General features: G+C 46.2%; 1 long non-coding RNA gene across 1 annotated transcript in view; it reads right to left on the bottom strand.

Moving 5' to 3' along the window:
• Window positions 1-9,491: 9,491 nt before the first annotated feature.
• Window positions 9,492-9,991, bottom strand: part of LOC137383714 (uncharacterized) — a 97,516-nt gene continuing 97,016 nt past the window's right edge. Inside the window, exon 3 of the long non-coding RNA XR_010977441.1 lies at window positions 9,492-9,735. This is a non-coding gene — a long non-coding RNA (uncharacterized lncRNA). The remainder of the gene's footprint in view (window positions 9,736-9,991) is intronic.

The following is a 9,991-nucleotide window of genomic DNA, read 5'->3' as shown; positions in this document are numbered from 1 at the left end:
CTCACTTTTCATCCCACCAGCCTCCATATCCAAAGGATCATCCTCTGCCATTTTCGCCACCTCCAGCGTGATGCCACTACCAGTCGCATCTTCCCCTCCCTTCCCCTGTCAGCATTCCGAAGGGATCGTTCCCTCCGCGACACCCTGGTCCACTCCTCCATTACCCCCACCACCTCGTCCCCGTCCCAGGGCACCTTCCCTTGCAATCGCAGGAGGTGTAATACCTGCCCATTTACCTCCTCTCTCCTCACTATCCCAGGCCCCAAACACTCCTTTCAGGTGAAGCAGCTATTTACTTGTACTTCTTTCAATGTAGTATACTGTATTCGCTGCTCACAGTGTGGTCTCCTCTACATTGGGGAGACCAAGCGCAGACTGGGTGACCGCTTTGCGGAACATCTCCGCTCAGTCCGCAAGCAGGACCCTGAGCTTCCGGTTGCTTGCCATTTCAACACTCCCCCCTGCTCTCATGCTCACATCTCTGTCCTGGGATTGCTGCAGTGTTCCAGTGAACATCAACGCAAGCTCGAGGAACAGCATCTCATCTACCGATTAGGCACACTACAGCCTGCCGGACTGAACATTGAGTTCAATAATTTCAGAGCATGACAGCCCCCCACTTTACTTTCATTTTTAGTCATTTTTAGTTATTTTTTTCTTCCTTTTTTTTGCATTCCTTTTTACATTTTTTACAATCTTTTTTTGCATTTATTTCATTTCATCTTAGTTTGTTCAGTTTGCTTGCCCACTGTTTTTTTCAGGTTGTTTTTCTTCAGGTTTGCACTTGCTGATGTTCAATATTCAGTATATTCACACCTAATCTGTACTAATGCTTTGTCTTTCAACACACCATTAACATATTGTTTGCCTTTGCTCCGTGACCTTTTGGTCAGCTATGTGGCCTGGTCCAATCTGCACCTTCTCCTTTGTTATCTCTTGCCCAACCCCCACCTCACTTGTTTATAATCTGTGACTTTTCTAATATTTGTCAGTTCCGAAGAAGGGTCACTGACCCGAAACGTTAACTCTGCTTCTCTTTCCACAGATGCTGCCAGACCTGCTGAGTGAATCCAGCATTTCTTGTTTTTGTATAGAAATAGGGGACCAGCACAGATGAATGCGTGGCTTAAGAGTTGGTGTAGGAGGGAGGGTTTTAGATTCCTGGACCACTGGGACCGTTTCTGGGGAAGGTGGGACTTGTACAAGCAGGACAGTCTACATCTGAACCAGAGGGGGACTAACATCCTTGCTGGCAGGTTTGCTAGTGCTGTTGGGAGGAGTTTAAACTAATTTGGCAGGGGGAGGGGATGCAGACTCCTAGCAGAATAGGGACACAGCTAAACACAGGAAAGCAAACAAGTAAGAGGGAATACAGCGGATGTAAATTTCAAGGGAGTAAGACCAGGATGGATAGCCTCTACTTTAATGCCAGGAGTATTACAGGTAAAACGGATGAGTTAAGGGCAAGGATTGACACATGGAATTGTGATATAGTAGCCATCACGGAGATAAGGTTGAGGGAGCGGCAGGATTGGCAGCTCAATATCCTGGGATATAGAATCTTCAGGCGAGACAGAGGAGGGGGTAAAAGAGGAGGGGGCATTGCAATATTAGTTAAGGAGTCATTTACTGCAGTAAGGAGAGTTGAATAAAGGCACAACATTAGCTATCCTCCAGTCTTCTGGTACCTCACCCGTGGCTAATGATGATACAAAAACCTCTGCCAGGGCCCCAGCAATCTCCTCCCTTGCTTCCCATAGCATCCTAGGATACACCTGGTCAGGCCCTGGGGATTTATCCACCTTCATGCGCTTCCAAACCTCCAACACCTCCTCCTTTGTAATGTTGATATGCTCCAGGATATCGGTGTTCCTTTCCTTGAACTCACTAGCTTCCATGACCTTCTCCACAGTAAATACGGACAAGAAATATTCATTTAAGACCTCGCCCATTTCCTGTGGCTCCACTCATAGATTGCCACACTGATCCTTAAGGGGACCTACTCTCTCCCTCACTACCCTTTTACTCTTAATATACTTATAGAATCTTTTAGGATTCTCCTTTATCTTATCTGCCAGGGAAATCTCATGGCCCCTTTTTGCCCTCCTAATTTCCTTCTTAAGCGTAGTCCTACATCTCCTATACTCCTCGAGGGACTCGCTTGATCTCAGCTGCCTATACCTGACATATGCCTCCTTCTTTGTCCTGACCAGACCCTCAATATCCCTTGTCAACCAAGGTTCCTTAAACTTGCCAGTGTAGGATGGTTGCTTAAGAAAGCAATTAGGAGAGCAAAGAGGGGATATGAGAAAGCTCTGGCTGGTAAAAGTAGGGAAATCCCAAGATATTCTATAAGTATATCAATGGGAAGAGGATAACCAGGGAAAGAGTAGGACCCATTAGGGACCAAGGGGGAAATCTGTGGGTGGAGCCAGAGGACATTGGTAGGGTGTTGAATGAATACTTCACATCTGTCTTCACCCAAGGGAATGAGGATGTAGATATGGAACTTTGAGAGAGAGAGACTGTGAGGTTCTTGAGCAAATTGTCATAGGGAGTGACAAGGTATTGGAGGTTTTGGCAGGCTTAAAAGTGGACAAATCTCCAGGTCCGGACGATATGTGTCCCAGGATGCTGTGGGAGGCGAGGATGGTGATTGCAGGGGCTCTGACCCTAATTTTTAATTCCTCACTGGCCACGGGGGAGGTGCCAGAGGACTGGAGAACAGCTAATGTTGTCCCATTATTTAAGAAAGATTGCAGAGATAAGCCAGGGAACTATAGACCAGTGAGTCTCACGTCAGTGGCAGGGAAACTATTGGAGAAAATTCTGAAGGAGAGAATCTATCTCCACTTGGAGAGGCAAAATTTGATCAGGAATAATCAGCATGGCTTTGTCAGAGGGAGGTCATGCCTAACAAATTTGATCGAATTTTTTGAGCATGTGACCAGGTGTGTAGATGAGGGTAGTACAGTTGATGTAGTTTACATGGATTTCAGTTCCCACATGGGAGACTTATCAAGAAAGGAAATGCACATGGGATACAGGGTAACTTGATAAGGTGGATTCGAAATTGGCTTAGCTGTAGGAGACAGAGAGTGATGACAGACAGCTGTTTTAGTGACTGGAAGCCAGTGTCCAGTGGCGTACCACAGGGATCTGTGCTGGGTCCCCTATTGTCTGTCATTTATATAAATGACATAGATGACTATGTCGGGGGTAGGATCAGTAAGTTCGGGGAAGGACACAAAGATTGGCCAAGTGGTTAACAGTGAGATTGAGTGTCTTGGGTTACAGGAAGATATAGACGGGATGGTCAAATGGGCAGCAAAGTGGCAGATGGAATTTAACGCTGAAAAGTGTGAGGTGATACACTTTGGAAGGAGTAATGTGACACGGAAATATTCAATGAATGGCCTGACACTGGGAAGTTCCGGGGAACAAAGGGACCTTGGCGTGTTTGTCCATAGATCTCTGAAGGCAGAATGGCAGGTTAATAGGGTGGTGAAAAAGGCATATGGGACACTTGCCTTTATCAATCGAGGCATAGATTACAAAAGCAGGGAGGTCATGTTGGAGTTGTACAGAACTTTGGTAAGGCCACAGCTGGAGTACTGTGTGCAATTCTGGTCGCCACATTATAGGAAAGATGTGATTGCACTGGAGGGGGTGCAGAGGCGATTCACCAGGATGGTGCCTGGGATGGAACATTTAAGCTGTGACGGAAGGTTGGATAGGCTTGGGTTGTTTTCGCTGGAGCAGAGAAGACTGAGGGGTGACCTGATCGAGGTGTACAAGATTATGAGGGTCATGGACAGAGGGGAGAGGGAGCAGCTGTTCCCCTTAGTTGAAGGGTCAGTTACGAAGGGACACAAGTTTAAGGTGAGGGGCAGGAGGTTTAAGGGGGATTTGAGGAAGAACTTTTTTACCCAGAGGCTGGTGACGGTCTGGAATGCCCTGCTTGGGAGGGTGGTAGATGCGGGTTGCCTCACATCCTTTAAAAAGTACCTGGATGAGCACTTGGCACGTCATAACATTCAAGGCTATAGGCCAAGTGCTGGCAAATGGGATTAGGTAAACAGGTCAGGTGTCTTTAATGCATCGGTGCAGACTTGATGGGCCTAAGGGCCTCTTTTGCACTGTATTATTCAGTGATTCTGTGAATACGATGCAATGACTCCACCACAAACCTCTTCCCTGTCAAAACAGGCATCAAACAGGAGTGCTTCATTGCACCAGCACTATTTACAATCTTTCTTGCAGCAATACAGCAGCTTCCCACTGACAGGCTCCCCGCCAGGTGCGGTAATAACTTATCGCACTGGTGGTAAACTCCACAACCTCAACTGGCTGAAGGCCAAAACCAAGACAACAGCCTAAATGTAATACCCTACAGCAGCTTATTCGGGAGCAGAGAGTGCGAGCGAGTGATCAGCTGGGAAGGTCAGTTTCAAAGTAAACTTAATTTCCTTTTGTTTTCGGCGGAGACCAGGGGGCTGCTGGGTAAGTAAAACCCTATATATTTGGGCCGTTTCTGAACCCGAGACACTACACGGGTAGTGTCTCCCACCCGCCCTCCTCCTCTAACCAAAAAAGAATGACTCGGTGGTGTGCAGATAAGGTAAGGCTTTTTCTATTTCTCTTTTTTTTTATCGTGTGATTGGTAAAAACTTTTCGTTCCTTTTTTATTTAACTAAGTTAAGCTTAAGATTAAAAATGGCAGGAGATCTCAGACCCATGTCATGCTCCTGTTGCTCAATGTGGGAGCTCAGGGACACGGCTGATGTCCCTGACTCCTTCACGTGCAGGAAGTGTGTCCAGCTGCAGCTCTTGTTAGACCGCATGACGGCTCTGGAGCTGCGGATGGACTCACTTTGGAGCATGCGCGATGCTGAGGAGGTCGTGGATAGCACGTTTAGCGAATTGGTCACACCGCAGATTAGGATTGCTGAGGGAGAAAGGGAATGGGTGACCAAAAGGCAGAGAAAGAGCAGGAAGGCAGCGCAGGTGTCCCCTGAGGTCATCTCCCCCCAAAACAATTATACCATTTTGGATACTGTTGAGGGAGATGGCTCACCAGGGGAAGGCAGCAGTAGCCAGGTTCATGGCACCGTGGCTGGCTCTGCTGTTCAGAAGGGCGGGAAAAAGAATGGAAGGGCTATAGTCATCAGGGATTCGATTGTAAGGGGAGTAGATAGGCGGTTCTGTGGTCGAAAACGAGACTCCCGAATGGTATGTTGCCTCCCAGGTGCACGGGTCAGGGATGTCTCAGATCGGCTGCAGAACATTCTGAAGGGGGAGGGTGAACAGCCAGTTGTCATTGTGCACATAGGCACCAATGATATAGGTAAAAAATGGGATGAGGTCCTACAAGCAGAATTTAGGGAGTTAGGAGCCAAGTTAAAAAGTAGGACCTCAGAGGTAGTAATCTCAGGATTGCTACCAGTGCCACGTGCTAGTCAGAGTAGAAATGAAAGAATAGTCAGGATGAATGCGTGGCTTGAGAGATGGTGCAGGAAGGAGGGGTTCAGATTTTTGGGACATTGGGACCGGTTCTGGGGGAGGTGGGTCTATTACAAATTGGACGGTCTACACCTGGGCCAGACTGGAACCAATGTCCTTGGGAGTGCTTTTGCTAACGCTGTTGGGGAGGGTTTAAACTAATGTGGCAGGGGGGTGGGAACCAAATGAGGAGGTCAGTGGACAGTAAGGAGGTAGTAACGAAAGCCTGTAAGGAAAAAGATAATGAAGTCAGCGTGACTAAGGGGAAGAGTAGGCAGGGAGCAGATGATGAACGCAAAGGGAGTGGTAGTCTGAGGTGCATTTGTTTTCATGCAAGAAGTGTAGTAGGTAAGGAAGATGAACTTAGGGCTTGGATTCGTACCTGGGAGTATGATGTTATTGCTATTACTGAGACTTGGTTGAGGGAAGGGCATGATTGGCAACTAAATATCCCAGGATATCGATGCTTCAGGCGGGATAGAGAGGGAGGTAAAAGGGGTGGAGGAGTTGCATTACTGGTCAAAGAGGATATCACAGCTGTGCTGAGGGAGGGCACTATGGAGGACTCGAGCAGTGAGGCAATATGGGCAGAGCTCAGAAATAGGAAGGGTGCGGTAACAATGTTGGGGCTGTACTACAGGCCTCCCAACAGCGAGCGTGAGATAGAGGTACAAATATGTAAACAGATTATGGAAAGATTTAGGAGCAACAGGGTGGTGGTGATAGGAGATTTTAATTTTCCCAACATTGACTGGGATTCACTTAGTGTTAGAGGTCTAGATGGAGCAGAATTTGTAAGGAGCATCCAGGAGGGTTTTCTAGAGCAGTATGTAAATAGTCCAACTCGGGAAGGAGCCATACTGGACCTGGTGTTGGGGAATGAGCCCGGCCAGGTGGTTGAAGTTTCAGTAGGGGACTACTTTGGGAATAGTGATCACAATTCCGTAAGCTTTAAAATACTCATGGACAAAGACGAGAGTGGTCCGAAAGGAAGAGTGCTAAATTGGGGGAAGGCCAACTATACCAAAATTCGGCAGGAGCTGGGGAATGTAGATTGGGAGCAGCTGTTTGAAGGTAAATCCACATGTGATATGTGGGAGGCTTTTAAAGAGAGGTTGATTAGCATGCAGAAGAGACATGTTCCTGTGAAAATGAGGGATAGAAATGGCAAGATTAGGGAACCATGGATGACAGGTGAAATTGTGAGACGAGCTAAGAGGAAAAAGGAAGCATACATAAGGTCTCGGTGGCTGAAGAAAGACGAAGCTTTGAAAGAATATCGGGAATGTAGGACCAATCTGAAACGAAGAATTAAGAGGGCTAAAAGGGGTCATGAAATATCTTTAGCAAACAGGGTTAAGGAAAATCCCAAAGCCTTTTATTCATATATAAGGAGCAAGAGGGTAACTAGAGAAAGGATTGGCTCACTCAAGGACAAACGAGGAAAGTTATGCGTGGAGTCAGAGAAAATGGGTGAGATTCTAAACGAGTACTTTGCATCGGTATTCACCGAGGAGAGGGACATGAAGGATGTTGAGGTTAGGAACAGATGTTTGATCACTCTCGGTCAAGTCGGCATAAGGAGGGAGGAAGTGTTGGGTATTCTAAAAGGCATTAAGGTGGACAAGTCCCCAGGTCCGGATGGGATCTATCCCAGGTTACTGAGGGAAGCGAGAGAGGAAATAGCTGGGGCCTTAACAGATATCTTTGCAGCATCCTTAAACACGGGTGAGGTCCCGGAGGACTGGAGAATTGCTAATGTTGTCCCCTTGTTTAAGAAGGGTAGCAGGGATAATCCAGGTAATTATAGACCGGTGAGCCTGACGTCAGTGGTAGGGAAGCTGCTGGAGAAGTTACTGAGGGATAGGATCTATTCCCATTTGGAAGAAAATGGGCTTATCAGTGATAGGCAACATGGTTTTGTGCAGGGAAGGTCATGTCTTACCAACTTAATAGAATTCTTTGAGGAAGTGACAAAGTTGATTGATGAGGGAAAGGCTGTAGATGTCATATACATGGACTTCAGTAAGGCGTTTGATAAGGTTCCCCATGGTAGGCTGATGGAGAAAGTGAAGGCGCATGGGGTCCAAGGTGTACTAGCTAGATGGATAAAGAACTGGCTGGGCAACAGGAGACAGAGAGTAGCAGTAGAAGGGAGTTTCTCAAAATGGAGACGTGTGACCAGTGGTGTTCCACAGGGATCCGTGCTGGGACCACTGTTGTTTGTGATATACATAAATGATTTGGAGGAAAGTATAGGTGGTCTGATTAGCAAGTTTGCAGACGACACTAAGATTGGTGGAGTAGCAGATAGTGAAGGGGACTGTCAGAGAATACAGCAGAATATGGATAGACTGGAGAGTTGGGCAGAGAAATGGCAGATGGAGTTCAATCAGGGCAAATGCGAGGTGATGCATTTTGGAAGATCCAATTCAAGAGTGAATTATACAGTAAATGGAAAAGTCCTGGGGGAAATTGATGTACAGAGAGATTTGGGTGTTCAGGTCCATTGTTCCCTGAAGGTGGCAACGCAGGTCAATAGAGCGGTCAAGAAGGCATACGGCATGCTTTCCTTCATCGGACGGGGTATTGAGTACAAGAGTTGGCAGGTCATGTTACATTTGTATAGGACTTTGGTTCGGCCACATTTGGAATACTGCGTACAGTTCTGGTCGCCATATTACCAAAAGGATGTGGATGCTTTGGAGAGGGTGCAGAGGAGGTTCACCAGGATGTTGCCTGGTATGGAGGGCGCTAGCTATGAAGAGAGGTTGAGTAGATTAGGATTATTTTCATTAGAAAGACGGAGGTTGAGGGGGGACCTGATTGAGGTGTACAAAATCATGAGAGGTATAGACAGGGTGGATAGCAAGAAGCTTTTTCCCAGTGTGTGGGATTCAATTACTAGGGGTCACGAGTTCAAAGTGAAAGGGGAAAAGTTTAGGGGGGATATGCGTGGAAAGTTGTTTACGCAGAGGGTGGTGGGTGCCTGGAACGCGTTGCCAGCGGAGGTGGTAGACGCGGGCACGATAGCGTCTTTTTAGATGTATCTAGACAGATACATGAATGGGCAGGAAGTAAAGAGATACAGACCCTTAGAAAATCGGCGTCATGTTTAGATAGAGGATCTGGATCGGCGCAGGCTTGGAGGGCCAAAGGGCCTGTTCCTGTGCTGTAATTTTCTTTGTTCTTTGTTCTTTGTTTAACACTAACCTAACTGTAACCCTCACTCTAATGCTAACCCTAACACTATCACTTACTGTAACACTAACCCAAACCCTCACCCTCAGCCTCTCCTCACTCTAACCCTCATCCTAACCTTAACCCTAATCCTAACACTAACCCTAACCCAAATCCTAGCACTAATCCTAACACTAAACCTAACCTTAACCTTAACCCTAACCCTCACCCTAACCCTACCCTTAATGCAATGACCCTAATGCTAACTCTAACCCCAATATTCTAAATCTAACACTAATCTAACCCGAATATCCATCCCTAATATCCAAAACCTAATATTCTTCCCTTAATACCCTAACCTGAACTCCTAATACTAATTCTCTACCCCTAAATGTAACTCACAAATCCTAACCTGTATCCCAACATTAACCCCAAACATTGACTCTAACCTCAAAACCTAACCAACCTTGAACCTAACTCATCGACTTTACTTTGAACCCCAAGACTTACCCTGAACATTAACCCTTATGATGAAACCTAACTCGCCAATCTTAACCCTAATGCCCCCATTATGAATGGCCTGAATCCTCGTCTAAAACCCTTGCTCTAATCTTCTATTAACCATGCTCCTTATCTTGATCTTAGGCATCACTGCTCTTTCAACTAGATATACCCTACTGTAAGTAATTGACATATGCCTTGAGCTCCAACTATAACCTCAGATGGAGATGGATAAAGAGAAGAAAACCTAGGCAGACGCCAATGGAAAGTGTGAACTGAAGAAAAGTGCAGAATCACCAGATGGCAGTGTTGTATTACTATTAAAAAAACAGGGTGGCTTTTTAAAAATGAGGCAGAATGCAAAAGCAAGGTTTTCAAATGAGACAGTGCTGTATCTCTAAACAAAGCACCTTAACTTAGAGCGGTTTGACCTGCTTGGGAGAGGAGACAAAATTCTTTACTAATCACATATAAGATGGGAGGAGTCAGTCTTTTCCTCTAGGATGTTCTGAAGTCATCTCTTTCCATTCTCCCTGAGGAAGCTGTAGTGAACTGTAAAACGTCATAGAGAATTGAACAGTTAGAATCATTTATAAAATGTCCCAGACAATCCACCACCTATTATTGATAGACAGAATTTTGATCTACAAGGGTTAATGGGGACAGGCAGGAAAATGGAGTTGAGGCCACGATCAGATCACCATGATCTTATTGATGGCGGAGCGGGCTCGAGGGGCTGATTGGCCTACTCCTGCTCCTCTATCTTATCTGTTTATGTTAACCAAAAAGCCACTTTTGAGCCATTTCT

Source organism: Heterodontus francisci, chromosome 24 (assembly GCF_036365525.1).
Source record: "Heterodontus francisci isolate sHetFra1 chromosome 24, sHetFra1.hap1, whole genome shotgun sequence".
NCBI lineage: Eukaryota > Metazoa > Chordata > Chondrichthyes > Heterodontiformes > Heterodontidae > Heterodontus > Heterodontus francisci.
The sequence above is the reverse complement of the archived record's forward strand: the minus strand, read 5'-3'. Positions and strand labels throughout refer to the sequence as shown.